The sequence below is a fragment of the Natrix helvetica genome (assembly GCF_964273705.1).
Source record: "Natrix helvetica genome assembly, chromosome: 2".
NCBI classification, from domain to species: domain Eukaryota; kingdom Metazoa; phylum Chordata; class Lepidosauria; order Squamata; family Natricidae; genus Natrix; species Natrix helvetica.
This window is the reverse complement of record NC_138552.1, coordinates 26,860,485-26,881,432: the sequence shown is the minus strand read 5'-3', so window position 1 is coordinate 26,881,432 and position 20,948 is coordinate 26,860,485. Positions and strand designations below refer to the sequence as shown.

The following is a 20,948-nucleotide window of genomic DNA, read 5'->3' as shown; positions in this document are numbered from 1 at the left end:
TCTACTGGCTGCATTGGAAGTAGGCTTGAAAACTTTGGCATGAGGGGAGATGCACGAATGTGTATATATTTAATATATATTTATTGTGCTACACAGATAGTCTTTGATTTGTAACATACTGAGGTCATTATTTCTGAACTGTCATAGAAATGAAAGTGCAGCCCCTTCAGATACATTATTGTTATTCATTGAGCTATATGTAGCAACACAAATAGGTGTGCCTGAAAAATGAGGTATACTTTGTTTTTGTATCATCCTTAAATGTTGAGATAATTCCTACAGACCTCAAAGCCATATCTCCTACTGTGTGAGTATTACCTGCTGTATTGATGAAGATTTATTTATGTAAAAATTGATATGGCTGACTATGTTAGAGTCCAGTTTTGGTTGCTTTACCATGACAGTAGAATTAGAATTCTTTATTGGCCAAGTGTGATTAGACATGAAGGAAACCACAAAACCAATAAAAATATATAGAACCAATAAAAACAAAGACAAAAACCCAGTGCACCATATTTGGATCAAACTTCATATAAATGTGTGTGGAATTGGTGTGCTGATTTATCTGACAAGTGTGATAGTTTAAATTGCCTAATTTTTCCCTGTATTCCAGAACACAAGATCAAGGGAGGTAAAGAAATTAACCTTATTGTGGAACAGTAAAAAGGGGTACTTGTGCTTAACGGAGAAACCCATTCTTCAGAAATGAACCAGGAAAGGTTCCATGCACGATGCAGAAGATAAAATGAGCAATGCGAGAGTTTCAAACTGATGAGGAACAAACCGTGTGATGGTGAAAGGGATGGAAAGGACTTGAGAAATTTACAGGAGTTGAAAGAAAAGTAGGAGGTGACAAAAGTACCAGGAGATAGGAAGGGCTTTCATTGTGAAAGATTTGGGTTTTGACCCCTGGTGTCTAAAGGTCTGGAAAGGTCCCTGAGAAGACAATAGGCTACAGATCTGATGCAAAAGGAGCTTTGCTGATTGTAGTTTTTAGAGGGAGAAAGAAGTTTGTTGTTAAATTCCATGCATTCTTATTCCTTTCATAGCCTATGCTTTTATATCCAAGTATTGCAGGTTTAAGAGAGCTTCAGTTCCTTTTCCACAGTACAGAATGTTCTTTACATTTCCAGAGAGAATTTCTACTTCATATTCTCTAATTTTTCTTCCTTCATTTCTTAAAAATCCATTTAAACTATTTTAAAATGTTTTAAAAGATGCAAATTTACATTAACTCCTATCATATTATTTAAGTATTCCTTCTAGGTCAGCGGTCACCAACTGGTGGTCTGTGAGAAAATTTTGGTGGTCCGCAGAAAAATTATTAGCATTTTTAATATTGCACTAAATGCTATTTATCTTTTTTTTAAAATCATATTAGTGGTCCATGGGATTTAAAATTAAGAATTTAGTGGTCCCTGAGGTCTGAAAGGTTGGTGACCCCTGTTCTAGGTACTTGATACTACAGACTTTTTTATTAATTAGAAAACGTGCTGTTCTTCAAAGCAAATTTTCCCTTTGTAAAATATATATTTTATCTGTTTGAAAATAATTTATGGAAATATCTATTTACACAAAGAGCTATTTGCGCAGGGTTAGATACTACATGTTAGAAATAGTCCCATTTGACTACATTTACCACATTACTATAGAATCCTGTAATAATTATTTTTAGAAATGCAACCTTAAATTTTGCAACCCTGTTATAAATATCCTGTTGAAATCTGAATTATTTCCAAGTGACTGAAATTGTTACTAGCAATTACTAAATCTAATTTTAATTGGTTAGTTGGTGCTGTGTCAGAGTCACCCTGTTCTGTTCTGCTCTGTATAACACAGAGATCTTAATTCTGCTTTAACTTTGTCTCTTATTAAATCCAAGTTTCAGCAAGTGATATTTATTTAACCATTTATTCATCAAATGTCTACGCTTCCGATTTCAGAACAACCTTAAGCTTTATAGTTAAAAGCAAATGGGAAACTCTAAGAAGAACAGCTAGAAAAGCAAATAGAAAAGAGCACTTTTTCCATCCTCTGAATTAAAGGGATCCAAATCACATTAGCCCAAGAACTGGGGGAAGAGTCTTATTTTTAAGGCTCATAGGTGATGGCCATATATTGAATCTCTGTGGGATATGTTCCAAAGAGCAAAAGTTCTTACAGGGAGCTTGCTTCTTTGGTCTTGCTGGATGACATTACTTAATCAACAAAGAAACATAACTCCATTGCTTTATATAGGCAAATGGTCCCACAGATAAATAGTACCTTGAATTGCACTTGGTACCATGAGAAACTCATGGAGCAGGTGTGTTACAAGAACATAGTGAGGCTTGTCCTTCTTTGATTGTGCCACTGTATTCTGGAACAGCTATAGCTTCTGAGTAGTCTTCAAGGGAGACCACGTTGCAGGATAACCAAGACATGGGTAACTATAAGGAGGACAGTCCAGTCTTGGAATGGGTGCAACTAGCCGTTGCCATTGGGAATCAACAAATGCAGTCCATGCCATCTTGGGAATTATCCTAAATTCCAATTGAAAAGCTCCAGATATTCTTATTTTTAATGGGATCTTCTCTAACTGCAACCTGACCACCTTCTCAAGGATCTTTCCCCAGAAAAGAAAGTTGGAGACAATACCACTTGAGCTCAGTCACATATACCCAAACAGCTCTCAACAGCAGGAAAGATAAAATCTAATAAAAGATTCTATCCACTCCCAGAAGAGTAACATGATCAAATTCTTCCCGGCCACCCACACAAGGTCATGCCTTTGCACTTAAACCAACTTCGTTGACAGTGTCCTACACGGCCTTCCCTACAGTTTTGTGAGCTTTGAAACTTCACCAACTTGAAGTAGTCTTGTTCCTTTGCTTCCTTCTGCTCCTCTGGGACTTTAGCAGTGAGACTTGTTTCTTTCTGGGAAGTGCTTTGGAGAGCACACCTGAGGCAAAGCAGTAAACAAACCTAGATTAGGTTTGATTGCCAGGCCCAACCATTCTGGCAACATCTTCTAGTCTTTTCTATGGAAGAAGACGGGCTTGCAGGCTGAACTACACCACATCCTGAGAAGTGGCCATTAACTGGCATTTTAAATGCATTCCAAAGCTGAAAATGAATTTTGTGATCAAGTAATGGCCAATCCATTTGGGGCAGCATAATGGTTTAGTGGTTAAAATGCTATGCTTGTCAGTTGGCAAGCCAATAGCCTGAGTTTGAGACCTGAGCACCATCTGATGTGATGAGTTCCCATTACTCATCCTAGCTTCTGCCCACCTAGGAGTTTGAAAGAATGCAGATAAATATGTACTGCTTTGGCACAAAGGTTACTGTGTGCTGAACTTTCACGCCGGCCACATGATGACAGAAGCATCTCCCAGACAAAGTAGGATCCCTCTGCTGAGAATCAGAGATGAGCACCACCCCCTTGAGTAGGTCACAACTGAATAGTGGAAACCTGTAAATTTTTAAACAAATAATCCAAACAAAATTTTGAGAACAGCTGGATGAGATGAATTTCCTGAGTTGGGGTTATAATCATCTACTTAAAATTGTTTCAGTATTTGGAAACATTAATTTTGGATAAACTTTGGGTGTCTCACAATAGTAGTTTTATTGTGATATTTATAAATCCATTTTCTCTCTCTCAAAAACTCAAGGTCATAGAGTATATAGCATTTCCCTTTTCAATTTTGTTCCTACAACGGTTCTCTGAGAAAGGTTGGTCAACGAGATTAACTCAAAATCACTCAATGAAATTTGATGGCTGAGTCCAATGCTTAAATATTGCTTTCTCTAACAACATGTCTTACAACATGCTGCACCACGAACCATCTGGTCCTGTTTTAGCCTAATCCATTGTGTTGGGTGGATCCAGGTTAATTCACTGGTTGTAAAGAAACTAAGAGCCAATACTGAACTTCTTAATTTGTAGTAGTGGACAGCAGCCTGTGGATAACTTTCTTTTGATGAAAATTTGTTCTTTGGTAACAGCTTTGGTCAAATGCATTTGGACTATTTAATGCCCAGATATCTAACTGACTGACTGATTGGCTGACTGACTATTTCACAAATGTATAAGGCTAGTCAAATCAGTATAACTCTCTTCAGTCCTTACGGTAATATGGAGTGTATGTTCCTGCTTTTCGGATAGCCCTTGGCTGTTTATAATTCTTCATAGTCTTAATCTATTAATTCCTGAATTAATTAAACATAAAATAAAACTTTTGGTGTGAGAAAATAAATTACTCTTTTTAAAAAGTATTTATTTATGAGTATTTGCACACTTTAGAGACCTACATACGTTTCCTTATTTATTCGGAAATATTTTCATGCCAGCTCTAAGTAATATTTTTTTAAAGGCAAGAACCATAAAACCTGCAGTCTAGATAGAAAGATTTATACAGTAGTATGTGCTGAATGTTTTGTTTTGTTTGTTCTTTTTTTAAAAGTGAATTAATACCGGTACTACCGTGTTTCCCCGAAAATAAGACAGGATCTTATTTTCTTTTGACCCCCGAAATAAGCCCTTGGCCTTATTTTGGGGGAGGTCTTATTATTTTTGAGGTGCATGAGGCGGCGAACGTGGTCACCTCATGGCTGCAGCAGTGTTGCAATATTTTGGGGAGGGCTTATTTTCAGGGGGTGGTTTATTTTAGCGCATGCGCTCAAAAGCCCAATTGGGCTTATTATCCGGGGAGGTGTTATTTTGGGGGAAACAGGGTAGTGGTTAGTGGAAATTTTCTTGACTTTACAACATATACAATTAAATTTAAATTTTAAATAAAACTAAATAAAATGCATTATCGATGATTTTACTAATCAAAGTTCAATTATTTAACCAAAATGGTAAGAACATTCTCTCAAGATATTTCACATGGTTGCATTTATGTTTTTGCTTATTTTTAATCTCCATTTTTGTTGAGGATTTATTTGTAATCAGCCATTTTATATTAGTTTTGAATGATTGGTCTTGGAAGAATGTAGCTGTCTGCTAAGATAGGTTTGTACATGTGCCTGGCAAGCACATTTGTCTAGCAATTGGGCTTCAGATCTTTGTACTGCTTTCAGATTTCAGCAAACATGTTTTATTGAAGCAAAGAATGAGTTTGTTTCATGGGCTGGATCAACTATGGGATTACCCAAAGGAACACAGTAATACAAACAAAACTTGAAATATCACTTTACATTCTTTTGAAATAATAAAAGGGGTGTTAACAAGATTGATGCAAGCTGTAGCTGACATGAAGTTACCCATGGCTATTTTACAATTTGATAGCTGTATTCTCATAGTAAAGGTTATTACTATAGCTCATCAAAATGTTAGTTTATATTGTACACTTTTATCTCTCTTCTGTTGAGTCAGCTGCTAAAAAAACCCCTATCTCCAAATTATTTGGGGAACATTGGAAAGGAAATAAGTACTTAGGGGCATTGATATCTAATTTAGGCTATATACAAGAGGATTGTTAAATAGGAGTATAGCTGTTCTTGATGGCCCAGGAAATCTATATAATACCAATTTATACTGCATTGGAAGCTGCATATTAGGATAAGTTCAGAATTACAGCTCCTCCTTGTCTAACCAGTTTTTGACTTGTGCTAAGATTCTGCATTATTGGAGTCACATTACCAGAGACTAAAAAAAGGAGTCTGAGAATTAAAACTAGAGTGGATAAAAAAAGTTTTCTATTGTTCGGAGAAATGAAAAGGCCTTCATTCAGAAGAATATAGAATCCAAAATACCTCCATGCAAGCAAATACAGTATCAATAAATTATAACCATTCTGCTCCTCTGATTACTATGCTGGATAAGCAATTATATAAATTGATTTAATAAATAGATACATTTCCAAAAGGAAGGCATCATTACTAAACCACCAGGTCCACCAAATCATAATTTATATACTTTCTTAACTCCAGTAACTTGAATGTCAAAGATCAGATTTCTTAAAGGGATTGCATATTAACCTATATATGCTTTTAAAACAGAGAGGCTGTTCTCTATATCTTAGCCGTCGTTTTGAACAAGAGAAGAGACATACTGGGGTGCATTTCAACTGTGGACCATGTTTTTAGGGGAGTGGGCTGCTGTGGAGTAGCATGAAGCTGAATGCCCAGATAGGGCTGTGCTCATGTGTAATTGTTTATCTTTAGCTTCCTTTTAGTGCGAGCAGAACAGTTGCTGATGCTGTTTTGTAAATCATCAGATAAACTCTTCTTAAAGTTAATCTTTTTATTGTAATATTTGCTGACTATCATATTGTTTTACTAGCAGTGTGCTACTCTAAATTGACCAAACCCTCAGATTCTGTTTGGATTACCAGTTAGTCATAAAAATGTATTTTGATCCTTGGTTTCGGCATACATCAGTGAAGCATTAGAGCTGCTTTTAAATTATGAATGCTGTTGTGTCTGTCGAGAGAGAGTCAAAATTTTTCCTGTTTATATAGCTCTGGGCAATTTGAGCAATATGTTTTGTCACCTGTTTGTTCTTTTAAGGAGATCTGAAAAGCTGATGAATAAATATATTCTAAAAATCACTTTGAGGCCTTAGTATCTTCAAAAATGAATGTACATATTGTTAGTGACAGATTGCTAAATTTGGCTGTAGACTCTTAACTGTATTTCTTGCCAAAAGTGATCCAGATGTCCATAATTCATCTTGCTGCCATATGTGTACTGACATGTTTTTTATAATTAAGTGTCTGTTTTAGTATTGTTATACAGTTAAATGTTTATTTAAAAATGCTTTGGAGAGGTATTTTATTTAATAACATGCAAAAAAGGCAGACATTCTAAATTGAACAGGAGAAAAATGTCTCAGCGAGCAATTTACAGGAAGCAAAAACACTAAACACTACTAAGCAAGCCAGAACTTTATGTTTTGTCTCTTACAAAGCAATTATTTGTTCCTATGTGCTACATGTTTTATATGTGCTAATGAGTTTTGAACATGCTGTGAGTATAAATGTGCTTATTTCCACTAGATATAAAAATGTTGGCTAACAGATGACTACCTAGCTGAACCTGCTATCTTTCACATTACAGTACTGTTATTTGAAAAGATTTACAAAAAATAGTTTGCATAACTCTGAAATCTGTTCAGAAGAAATTAACCTGTCTTGTTGTGCACTTGATATTTGCTGTCTTGGTTGTTGTCGGTTAATTTTTTCAGTATTCCCTTAAAACCTGGTTGTGTGAACAGGCCTAGCGGTCACAAGGGAATGGTAATATGATGAGAATCCATTGTTCATAATTTGATCCCTTCTCTTATCCTTTTCCTAATAATATTAATTGTTGAACTTCTGGAATTTTTTTTAAATTGTCTGTTTGTATACCAGAGTCATATCACATGAGATGGGTGGCCATACTAATATGATCAATAAATAAATTCCAAAATGAGAAAGAAATTTAGACAATAAGGCTGTCAGTTTGCAAGAGCTGAACTTTTTCCAAGTAGTTGTATGAAGGCATTCATTACCTAAACTTTATAGAATAGATAGAATTAAGAACATTATGATTCACCATGTTTCTCACTGATTGTGCAAGTGCTCTGTTGGCACTGAAAAGAAGTACTGATCCCAACCCCTACTCTCTTCAGGATTCTAAACTGAACACCTATCACCAATAATCTATCTATGATATTTTTTAAACACATGCAGCAAAGGAAAATACTACCTCCAAGGGGTGGTAGACTTCCTTTGGTTGGATATTTTTAGCAACTTCCAGTTGATTTCTGCTTGACCTTTAAAACCCTCAATGCTTTGTACAACTGCCTAGCTAGACCATGTGAACTATCTCAGGAGTTATGACTGGTCTTAGTGTTTCGTTTGTTCCTCAAGATGGGTAAGATCAGCTACTACAAAGAACAGAAAAGAAAATAGCTCGTTTTGTTCGCAATTTATAAATGGACCCTACAGCTGATCTATTTTATTTCACCTTTGAAAAGAGTTGATGTTTTTGATGTTTTCTTTTAAATATGATACTGCATCTACCATATAAGCAACCTTATGAGGAATGTACCCAGAAGGACAGGATAAAGTATATACAGGTAATCCTCGACTTACAACAGTTCATTTAATGACCGTTCAAAGTTACAATGGCATTGAAAAAAGTGACTTATGACCATTTTCACCATTACGACCTTTGCAGCCTCCCCATGGATCATGTGATCAAAATTCAGGATGCTTGGTAACTGATCTCCAAGCTCATCTGATCACAGTTTGCAACCTTCTGTTAAGCAAAGTACATGGGGAAGCCAGAGTCACTTAACAACCAGCTTATTACTTTAACAGCTACAGTGATTCACTTAACAAGTATGGCAAGAAAGGTCATAAAATGGGACAAAACTTACTTAACCAATGTCTCACTTAACAACAGAAATTTTGGGCTAAATTGTGGTTGTAAATCGTAGGCTACCTGTATTGAACAAATTATGATCTGGGTTCATAGATTGTGTCACATTTATTAAGTACTTTAAACTCAAGAATGCACTCCTATAGTCTAATGTTGGCACAATGCTTTTGAAAATAAATTAGAAACTTGTCAACCAGCTCCAGATAACTAAATTAGTAAGTGTAGTATATACAAAGTATTGTGAACTATTATTGGGTTGCGGAGAAAGAATTTATAAAGGGAATTGTTATGAAAAAGTAAGGTATTTTGCTAATTGCCATTTGGGAATTGCAGAAGTTGTGATATGTCTGTATAGTGCTAGTTTAGTTTATTCAACAAATTGTGAGATAAATTACAGTTCAGGTTGTCTGTGAAGTGAAGTGCCCTTTAAAAAATTATTATTATTGCCTTGTAGATTATTTTCATTTTAATTACTTACTAGACAATTCTGACATTCTGAAATGATAAAGTCAAAATGAGTTTATAGTCTCTGAATGTAAATCTGTATGCTTCTGTATGATTGGTGCTTCCAATAGCACTTTGTCATAGGCATCATGATATCATCACACAAATGAAAGGACTGTGTAATTTGTATGTCATGTCACGGCGTCTGATGAAGATACAAAGTTTCATCATTAGTGCCATGTTCTGCAAGCAGATGTTTGATCAGAAATGTAATGAGTTTAATGGAATTAATTATCTTCCCAGGAAAAAGAAAAAAAAGAAAAAAAATTCGTTAAAGACTTATATTTAGGCTTTAGCTACAAGAACATGTTAGTGTAACACAATCAACAATCAGTTGACATGATTCCAAAATTTTAGTTTTAAGTTAGCCTTAACAATCTTCTTTTTTTAAAAACAACCTAGACTGGGTTTAAATCTTAGGAAGCAACAAGGCTCTAAATATGTTTTTTAAGGAAGATTTGCATCTTAAAAGCATTATGAACAAAAATTGGAATGAAATGGGCTAGGTATATTTTATCTATTCTTTAGGAGCCCATAACTCATTATATAGTGTTTAAGTCAGGGGTGTCCAAACTTGGGAACTTTAAGACTTGTGGATTTCAACTCCCAGAATTCCCCAGCCAGCCATGGTGGCTGGGGAATTTTGGGAGTTGAAGTCCACAAGTCTTAAAGTTCCCAAGTTTGGACACCCCTGGTTTAAGTTGTTAAATCCTTATGATGGGGGATGAGGATGGGCAATACAAATGAAAATGAAGCATCTTTTTATCTCTGGTTAGTCAGAATCCTAGTGGGATAGTTAATATAAAGAATGGTTCACTGTGGGTGCAGTTTTGCCAAAGAGCAGAAGTAAATGCTAGTTTTCAGCAAAACTCTCATAAAATGTGATCGTGTGCCTGTGGGCCAGTGAAAATGGCCATAAATGCCGTCCATTGCTGAGAACCTGAAGTGCAGTAATGTAACTGCCAGAGGGGAACCAACCACTGGAACTTAGAATTCAGGTAGATACATTAGAACTTCAAAAGGTCCATAAATCAAGGATCATCTTTAGATTGAATCTAAATTTAATATTGCTTACATAATATGGGGAGGGCAGAAATTAGCAAAAAATGGACCGCTTTTTGCCCCCCCCAGCCCCCAGCAGCACTCTATAAACCTCCATAAGGCTATGCATGCAATTCTTTTGACAAAAAACGGGCCCGTTTTTGTGAAAAATGGGCTGGACTTTGCTCTTCTTTTGCCCCCTCTCACACACACCCCGGAGCATTCTGCAAGCCCCCCCCCAAGGCTATTCATGCTTTTTATTTGAAAAAAACGGGCCCGTTTTCACTAAAAACGGGCCATTTTGGGGAGCTTTGCAGAGTGCAAAAACTTTTTTTTCCCTTTTGGAAAGCTCTTTAGTTAGAGTGATTGATGAGAATTACATTAAACAAGTGCTGTGCCAGCAGAAACTAAGTTTTAGGTGCTGCAGGTTCTCAGTGATTTCCTTCTCCAGCACATGGATAAATACACCTGGAAACATCTACCTACCTACCTACCCCCTCTCTCTCTCCCTACTTACTGTATTTCTCTCTCTCTCTCTCTCTCTCTCTCTCCCTCCCTCCCTCCATCCATCCACCTACCTACCTATCTACCTACTCTCTCCCTACCTACCTACTGTATTTCTCTTTCTCTATCCCTCTCCCTACCTACTCTCTCTCTCTCTCCCTACCTACCTACTGTATTTCTCTCTCTCTCTCTTTCTCTCCCTCCCTCCCTCCCTACTTCTCTCTCTCTCCCCCTACCTACTTACTGTATTTTTCTCTTTCTACCTCTATCTACCTACCTACTCTTTCTCTCTCCCTGCCTACCTACTGTATTTCTCTCTCTCACTCCCTCTCTTTCCCTCTATCTACCTACTCTCTACCTACCTACCTACCTACCTACCTACCTACCTACCTACCTACCTACTGTATTTCTCTCTCTCTCCCTCTCTCTCCCTCTATCTACTTTTTTTAAAATTTGCCTCTTCAAAACCTTGATGCGTCTTATACTCCGCTGCGTCTTATACTCCGAAAAATACAGTATATAATCAGGAACATTGCTTGAGATTTAGATATGCTTAACTTTTTGATATGATTTGTTAATTTGCATGTTTAGCATTATAAGTTTGAGAAGTGCTTACGCTGAAGTATTTGAAGCTCCAATACTTATTTACATGTATAAATTTATGAGGCTCGGCTCCTTTGTTTGATCAGTATAAAGCTTTGTCACTTTGCTGCTAAAAGGAGTATTAAATGCTTGATATGAGTAGTAGCAAGGTTAGATTTGTAAGACAGAGTTCAAGAGGTCATTCTTATGTGACAACAAAAATCCATAAATCACAGTGTAGCATCTGTCTTTAAAATGCTTTAAATCTATCTAATTAGTAACCATAACAAGTTACACCCTTTTGGAGCAATCATGATTTGAGGAAGCTGACATCAATAGGTAGCTGTTAAAGTGACAGAACAAATGTACAATCCCATTTTAATTAAGTTGTTTTTTCCTAGCTTAAGTCCGCTTAGTTTCATCCTCATGCCAGCAACAAAAGTTTTAAGACTGAAAACCACAGTTTTTATCTTTTAGCCAATTGATGGATACTAATTAAGTCTCATTGAATAAGGAAGGAGCATTTCAGACTGCTACATCAGAAGATGATGTGTCTCATGAGCAGTTTCTAGAGCCAAGTTACTTAAAATTATTTGAGTCATATGCAAAAGAAATTAAGATCCTTTCAAGAAAACTATCTACTTCATAAAATATCAGTATTTTTTTTCAAATGGGATTCTTAAATTTATGTTTTAAAACATTCCAAGAACATTTGCTTAGTCTTACATTCTAATTGAATAATGACATAGAAGTTCTACTATGTTTTTCTAAGTTAAATTTATACCTCTACTAGCTAAACTATGTTTAAACTTCTTAATGTCTCTATTTAAACACTTATTAATAAATAATTTATAACTCCAACCAGTAGGGCCAGTATCATTTAAGAAATTATGCAGGCTTACTAAAGGTGATGGGAATTAAGATGATAGGTATCCATTTGGCGATGGCTGCTAAATGGGAATATTTTAAAATTCATTTGGAATGGACACCCCTTCTCCCCCCCCCCCCAATGCAGCAGAATAAAAATGAAATCTAGACATGCTTCTAGGCATGTTAGTCTGGGAAATTACATGGTTTGATGATCAAATTTACAATACAATACAATAGCAGAGTTGGAAGGGACCTTGGAGGTCTTCTAGTCCAACCCCCTGCCTAGGTAGGAAACCCTACACCACTTCAGGCAGATGGCTATCCAACATCTTCTTAAAGACTTCCAGTGTTGGGGCTTTCACAACTTCTGGAGGCAAGCTGTTCCACTGATTAATTGTTCTATCTGTCGGGAAATTTCTCCTCAGTTCTAAGTTGCTTCTCTCCTTGATTAGTTTCCACCCATTGCTTCTTGTTCTACCCTCATAATTTTTTTAATTTACTATTATTGAGGTAATATTTGATGAATTTATTGGACATTTTTATTTAAATTTGTGCTCAAATTGACTTTTTTTCTTGCTGATCAAAAAATAGATTTTTAAGTTACCATGTTTTTCAAAGTGTTCATTTTTATTTTTTAATATAATTATTTAGAAATATTTATCATTTGCTTAATAGTTCCAGAAATCTTGGAGAGAGCTAAAATATAGAATTATAATAAAAAAATTTATTTAAAAAAAATCAGTATCTCTGTGTATATATTCCATATAATAGTATTAAATCACAATAAAATCAGTGGAAAAAGTAAACTTTTGTGCTTCCTTAAAATAACTCATTCAGGATTTAATGGAGAAATGAATGACATTCCATAATTAAGAAAACTTCCTGTACAAGTAGTCCTCAATTTACAACCACAAAAGAAATCAGAAGGTGATGCATCATAAAACTATACCCAATCTTATGCCATTTTTTTTGCTGTGGTTGTTAAACAAAACATCCTGCTCATTAAGTGAGAACTTCATGCGACTGCACCTTGGGAGCTTCCCTGCCAGTTTCCTCATTGACTTTGCTTGTCTGAACCCCCTGGGAAGGTCACCAATGTGGCCGTGAGACACTGCAACCATTGTAAATGTGCCAAGTGTCCAAATCACGATTATGTGTCCATGGAAATGCCACAATAGTCATAAGTGTGGCTTCACACTTCTTGTAACTTTGAATAGTTACTAAACAAATAGTCATACGTTGAAGACTACGTGTGGGTTATATCTATCTTTCTTCCAACTACATTCTGTAAAGAAAGAATTTTCCAGCCTGGAAGTACTTTGTATAGGCCAGTAACCTTTTCTGGACTGAGTGCCCAAAGCGCATGTGCCTGAACCCCCCAAAATGCAATGTGTGCCCCCAACGTGCCTCATCCCCAGTGCACGCATGTGTGGCCCCCCTGCACATACACCGCTCCCCATGTATGCACAGCAGAGGCCTCATGACCAGCTGGCCGGTGGGAGGCGTGCAGATATGCACGGTGGATCTGAACTAGGGCAAGGACTCGTGTGCCCACAGAGAGGACACTGTGTGCCCCCCGTGGCATGCATGCCATAGGTTCACCATCAAACCGTCCTTCAGGTTTAAACATACAATCTGAAAAATTTGAGATACTGTTAAACTGTTACACTTATACTTAAAAAAAATTAAAATAACTTTATTCTAATGCAATAGTTGTTGTTACCAGCTTCTGTACACTATTTTTATTAGTTATAATTTAGGTTTTCATATGATTAGCAACATGGCAGATTTGTCATGAGAGAAATCATTAAGAGTCAAAGAAATAGAGACATAAATGCTATTTACTATTAGCCTGACCATTTCTTTCTTTCTTCTGCTATCTGTAACAGTAGATTTGGTTCCGTCATGATAGTAATTTAAGGATTAAGAGTTTGAGCCATACCCTTAAAACATGGACTATGCTTAGAAAATGAAGGAGAGTCGACAGGAAGTTTGCCAGCTGGACTGATGTGGGGTGTGTGGGCTCTTAAGAGTCTCACATTAACCCTGGCTGACAATCCAATTCCGAGATTTTTTTGAATCTGAACCCCCACTGGAGGTGGGGACGAAGAAGGGCAGCATTAGACCCTTGGGGGAGCAACAGATTCCTCATGAGTTAGAGATTTGCCTATGAATCGGAGTCGGGGCGTCATTCATCATGGCTGACAAGATGCTGGCTTTTTGTCAAGCAAATGGAGCAGGCGGAGACCGGGAGAGATGATAGTCCTGGTAAGATAATTTATCTGACCCACAACTATAAATTAAATCTGGAAAAGGCAAAGAAATCTTGAGAACATAAATAATACTGATGGTCAGATCGGGACTTTTTTTTTCCCTAAGAAAGGAAGGAAGAAAGGAAGGTGGAGGGTTGTAACACCAGCCCCTCCAGAAGTTCTGTTTTAAATGCTTTTGAACAGAAGAATAGAAAGCAGAGAAGTGACAAACCCACCCAATTTTAAACTCTAAATTTGGCTTTGGATCTTAAACAGAAGCCAATACTTTTACTTCGTTTGAATTCCTTCCAGCTAATATAACCAAGAAAAAAAAGCACGTCCTCTTACTGATAACAGACAACTTAACCTTGACTGTCCAGAAAGTTTTAATTAACCAACTGCCATAAATCAGAATTTGGAAAAGCAGAGGTAGAGGAAAACTTTTGGCTGATTACAAACTTATTATAAGTAATTTATTTTGAGCAGTGATTGAAGCAAAGAATAAATATCGGGCCTGGGAATTACGAAGGTTTTTTAATTCTCTTCTCCTCTCTCTTCTTCTTCTTTTTTTTTTGCTGTGGAGGATTAAGATGGTGTTAGCTTCTCTTCCGGTTTCAAAGTAGAGGGATTAATTAAACTTAAGGTGGACCAGAATTTTGAAATAAGATTTATACAACTAACTGCAATCTTGGAACTGGATATCAAGGAAGAACAAAAGATTAAGATGGGCCCCATTGCTTTTTTCCAGAGCAATTGAAGTGGATAGACTTAAGGTGGACTTAAGTTCTCTTCTGGTCTGAATTTAAGGTGGTCCAGAATCTTGAAACAAAATTTGTATAACTAACTGCAATTTTGGATCTGGACATTAAGATAGAATAAAAGACTAAGATGGGCACCATCATTTTTCCCCATAGCAATTGAAGCAGATAGATTTAAGGTGGAACAGAACTGTGAAATATGAACTGCATAACTTTATAATTAACTGTAACTTTGGAACTGGACATCATGGAAAACTGGGAATTTGAAGAACTCTATGGCATTTTTAAAAATATACATAAATCAGTAAAATCAAACCTAATTAGAATTTTGAATTCAGAGAAGCAGATAGCTATAGAACTCAAAGAAGAAGGGGGTCTAGACATTGAAAGGGTAGAAGCGGAGGGAAATAAAAAGCAGATAAAAAACTCCTTTGGTCTCGACAATGGTGTAGGGAAAATTGTGGAAAGGGGAAGTGTCCCAACAAAAGGGAAAAGAAAGCTGACAAAAGTGGTCTTGGAAGCTGTTAGTTGCATAAGGAAAATTGAAGCAAGAGGTTATGCCCCAACAAAGAGGAATATAAATTATTCTTTTGGTTACCTGGGGAAATTTGAAGGGAGTGGATCTGTCGAAATAAAGAAAAGGGAGAAGACAGGAACAGAGAAGTGGGACAAAAGACTCAACAGGAAAAGAACTAGATAATTAGAAACTACTATATGGGTAAATGGAGAGCAGAAGAGCCAATAATTAGTTTTTGGGAGTAGTTGGTAAGATGAATTGATATAACATTTAATAATACAATATGATGTTGGCTATGTACATGTATATGTATATACATGTGATTATATGTTATGAAAATGGAAAAATAAGAAACTTTAATTAAAAAAAGAAAATGAAGGATAGTAGGCAAATTAGATATGACCTAGAGAAGATAACAACCAGAATATAAGGAAGTGATACAGTATGCCTAACATATTTCCGGGGAGTTTGAGGAGCTGTGGAAAGAGATAAGAGACATTGTAAAAACTGAAGCAGAATAAAATAGTCCCACATTTCAAAGAGGATCCATGTGAGTTTAAGAACCAACCAGGGGTTGGTTCCTGCCAGTTCTAACCTCTTCTGTAGAAGAGGTTCTACAAATCTACAGTGCCAGTTAGAACCGGTTCCAGCTCCCTCCTCCCGCCCGTCCGCACATCATCAAGATGAAGAGCGAGAGGAGGAATTCTGGGAGTTGAAGTCCACAAATCTTAAAGCTGTCAAGTTTGAACTCCCTGGGTTTTTTTTTCTAAAGAGTCAGGGGTGCAAGGGTCTTGTAACTTGACAGCTTTAAGACTTGCATGCTTCAAATGCCAGAGTTTCTGAGCCAACATTTTGGTTGCTAAGCAATAGCATTGTTAAGTGAGTCACGCCCACCCAGTCACATGGCTGGCAAGCCACTCCCACCCAGTCACATGGCCAGCAAGCCACTCCCACAAAGCAGGCCACACCTACAGAAGAGGTTCTAAAAAATTTTGAAACCCACCACTGGAACCAACTAATATAATAGCCACAAAACAATGAACTATTGGTCAACTTCCAGCATCAAGCAAAGATAAAGAGAAATATCTTAATTAAAAATGTCATCAAATAGAGGAATATAATGAAAATAAAGATGGTCAGAGAAATCATAGGAAAATTTGCAGCTAAAGTAGAAATATTCAAGTGCAAGGACAAATCTGTTAGAGTGAATCAGGATAAAGAAATATGGAATTTCTATTTTAAAATTCTTACAAATGGGACTACAGAATGATGCATTTGTTGGTAAGTTAAGATGCCTGGTGACCATGTGTGTGGGTTTGGGTTGGCGAGGTTGCAAAATTGCCTTCTTCCAGGGTATGTTTTGATTTTCCAGTCTAAATACAGCCCTGGAATTCCCTTGTGCCTCCCAACCAAGTCTTAACTAGGTCTGAGCCTGTTTGTCTTCAGATATCTGATAGAGGCAAATTAGTTTAAAGGAAGATGGGAAGACTGTAATGAAAGCCTTTGCAAATAGGATTACAGAATGACAGAATCATTTATAGACAAAGAATAAATTGCCAGAAGCCAACTCTACTAGAAAGTGAGGTACATCAGTCAAAATATGAGCTGTCAAAAAGGAAAGCATTAGGTACAGATGAAATACTCACTGAACTCTTTAAAGCTGCAGAAAAAGAAGATGCAGTTAAAATTAACAGGGGAAATAGGGGGAAACGCATGTGTGGTATAGTGTTTGTCACACATCACTCTGTTTGTCTTTATTGGAGAATGGAGCATGTGGGAACAACTAAATCACTGTACTACTAATTCTTCACTAAATAAAGTTTAGTTTAAATTTTAATACAGAAGAATAGAGACAGGGATGGAGACAAACATGAAAGAAGCAGGCTAGTTTCCCAGAAAGCAGGGAGACATGAGCAAAGACAGGCTACTATGGTGCAAGTAGAAGAATATAAGCAGGTTAACCTTGGCTTCATTTATTATATAAGGCCCTTGATAGTGTAGACCAGGGGTGTCCAAACTTGGGAACTTTAAGACTTGTGGACTTCAACTCCCAGAATTCCCCAGCCAGCGTTAAAGTTCCCAAGTTTGGACACCCCTGGTGTAGACTATGATCAGAATGTGGAATATAAGAAAGTTAAAAAGAATGTCAGAAGGTATTTTTGAGGAACCTCACAGTGAACAATGCTCACTGGAGCTGTGAGTATTGGAAAAACAGTATTAGTCAGAATCAGGAAAGGAGTGAGACAAGGATGAATACTCTCCCATCTTTGTTTCTCTTATAGTGAATATAAGAATGGCAGACCCGGAAAATATCACAGCTGTGATTAAATTTGGTCAAAAAGTTAACAAGCTGAGATATGAATATGGGCATTGCTGGGTAAAAGTGTTGACTCGGAAGAGGTCATTTTGAATTAAGAAGAAAAGTTTAAGAAGGATCAGTGATATTATTTAAATACAGGATTAGAGGTAAATCAATGGGTGGGGGACACAATATTGGTTCATATAACCATCAGAACTGGGAGTTAGATCTGAGCTAATGGTGCATAACTAGGAAAAACAAAGCAATTTCTCTCTAGTTTATTTATTAGATTTATAAGGCACCTTATTTTGTTCAACTCACTGCAGCATATACATAATGCTCCTATTTCCCCCACAAAGTAACCTTGTGATATAGGTTAGGCTGAGAGACTAACCAGCCCTAAGTCATTTGGCTGACTTTTTCTCTAAAATTATTCTCTACTCTAGGTTATTGTATAGTTTTAGCTCTGTGTTTATATTTGAAGTTGTAGCGATTCATTTCTGAAAATATATAAGAAGGCATAAAGCAACCTAGCAGGCTCTTCAAGACATTTTAACATATGTTTTCTCCTCAAATTTGTTTCTCATTTTCATAGCACTTCTTTAACACCTAGTATAACTAATATTATGAATCACTAATATATATCAGTAGTATGAAGAGCCTTTGTACAAGCAAATGTGCATGCTATCCAATATTTGCTAATTGTTTATTAATAGTTTATAAAAGTGAAAAAAAAGATGCTGTCTGTACATTTATAAGGATTTTTTCTGTTTTTTCTTATATGATGACATAATTTATATGCTCTTCTTTCATTGAAGAAAATTTACAGGATCACTTCCCAGAATAAACTGATCAAATCATAACATGTAGGTTAAAACTTACAGATAACATTTTATTATGCAGAAGGAAAAAGGGTGCAAACTGAAAGTTGCTGATGTTGATAACAATAAGTTATAGGAAGGATAAAGCTAAAGTTCAGTACTAAAGCATTTCATGGCTGAGTAAGATGGGAATTGTAATCAAACATTTGGGCAATACTAGGAAGTTGACTGGTGTCTAGAATTACTGTATCTGTTACTGAAAGTGGAAAATACTGTTCCTGAAAATTGAACAGAAGGAGAAAAGATATAAGATGGGGAAAGGAATATTTTGATGAGCTTCTTTGAACATATTTGTCCTAAGAATAAGGATGATAAAAAGAAATAGTTCTGTAAAGATTAAATTGGTGGAAAATTTGCAATAACAGAAAGATGAGAAGGACAGAATTAAAATCTTACTTTACATCATCCTCATTGATTATAAGAACTGAAAATATCTGTTATCATCACCTACATTTTAAATGTACTGGCAAGAGTTACTGCATTGGCTTCTTTTAATCCGAGCATAGTGTTCAAGTTTATAAGTCTTTCTTCAGACATATATCAGGAAGAGTTAAATCTTTTTGATATCAACGGCAGCATCAGTTGGAAGTAAACAGACAATGATTTTAGTGCTAGACAGTGCCTTAAGGCAAAAAAAAAATTACACTGTCAGGAGGAGGATATGTAGCTGCTGCTATTTTGGTGTTTCATGTCTTTGTAGTCACATAGTTGAAACTGATCCAGATGAGGAAGAAGAGAAAGCTAACAAAAGATGATTACCTACATCTGAGGTGAGTGGTTACTTCCAGTCCCTGCTTCCTTCCATATATGTATCATTTTGAGTTTAATGCTTAACAGAATCTGTTTTTTGAAAGATTATAATTCAATATTATATCAAATGCCCATTTTATTAGGGTGTATCTATTTGCTTTTTACTCAGTAGAGTAGGCCAGGTGAAAAAGAAAATATGTGAAATACAGGAAAAATTGTAAGAAGTTTCCTACATACAGAATAATCCATGAACATTTATTTATTATATTGGTAATGATCACTACTTGCTATAAAATAATATTTTCCCACTTCATTTGAGGAAATAAGCAAAGGTATAAAATCCAGACTACCAGCACTTAAAGTACATTCAAATCAAATAGAAGATTTTCTGAAGCCAGTTTCTTATTCTGAATATTCCTGTTCTCAACACATACTATCGATCTTTTGTTCTTTAATTCTGGCTTTGTTAAACATATTAAATCTTCTTATGTATAAAGAAATATACATTAAATATTGTAATCCTAAATAAGAGATAAATAAATATAACATGATTTGGCTATTTAAAATTTCTTTATAGGTAAAATTAATTATTTCTGCCAATTATATGTGTTGCATTTCTATATGGCATGTATTGCTCTATAGAGGATTTTATACTCTAATAAAGGAAGAAAAATTATGCACGTGTTAATCAAATGCCAGATCTAAAAATATGATTATTCCAGGGCTCCAAGAGTGAGTCTAGGACAACTAACCATGGGAACATGGCTGCGCCCACTCCAACAAGGACGACCCATCATAGGTATTTATTCTTGGCTGGCCCTCTGCCAGTGCTTTTTCCCCGCCAATGGTCCACCGGTGCTCCTCCAACCCAACCTCTTCCTGGGTGATTTGCCGATGGATGCTTATCCCCTGCCAATCCACAGTGAAGGACAAGTAACCAGGCATCCTGGGTTTGCATAACAATTCCCACAAAGAAGAGGCATTATAAGCACTAGGAAGGACCCCTCCCAGAAAAAGAACTGTCAAGCACGAACCAAAAGCTTCTCTGAGCACGTTTTCTGTAACTGTAGTTAGCGAAAGTAAAAAAAAAACATTAAAGAAAACCATTCAGAGAGAGGGAGAGAGAGGAGAGGGAGGATGAAAAAAAATCTCCACCCCACCCTGCACAGGTAGAACTGGATGAAATGACATTATTCATATGAAAATAACCAGAAAGATGTTTGCGACAAATGTTGCAATCCAAAAAATGGAATCCATCGGCTTCTTTAAAAGAAAGACAGGGTGTGATTGACAGTTCCTTTTGATCCAGATCTTCAGGTGTTTACAAGATGCCAAACATTGTCTGTGTCTGTGTCTCTCTGTCTCTGTCTATCTGTCTGTCCGTCCATCCATCCATCCATCCATCCATCCATCCATCCATCTATTTATGTAACTGTCCATATCACCAAAATGATTCTGATCGCTTACAACAAAACTAAAAAAAACCGAATAAATACTTCAAATCACTTACTGATTATAAAAACATTTTAAAAACTATAAAAACAAACAAGGAAAGAACAGATGAAATTTATAATAATGGAGGCATCTCACAAGTTTATGATTAAGAACCTGGGAAAGTCAGGAACGGTATTGTCA

The 20,948-nt window shown here is 36.3% G+C and overlaps 1 protein-coding gene across 6 annotated transcripts in view; it reads left to right on the top strand.

The window, feature by feature from the left end:
- The window catches only part of ARL15 (ARF like GTPase 15), a 160,780-nt gene that overhangs the window by 86,986 nt on the left and 52,846 nt on the right, over positions 1-20,948 (top strand). The window lies entirely within an intron of this gene.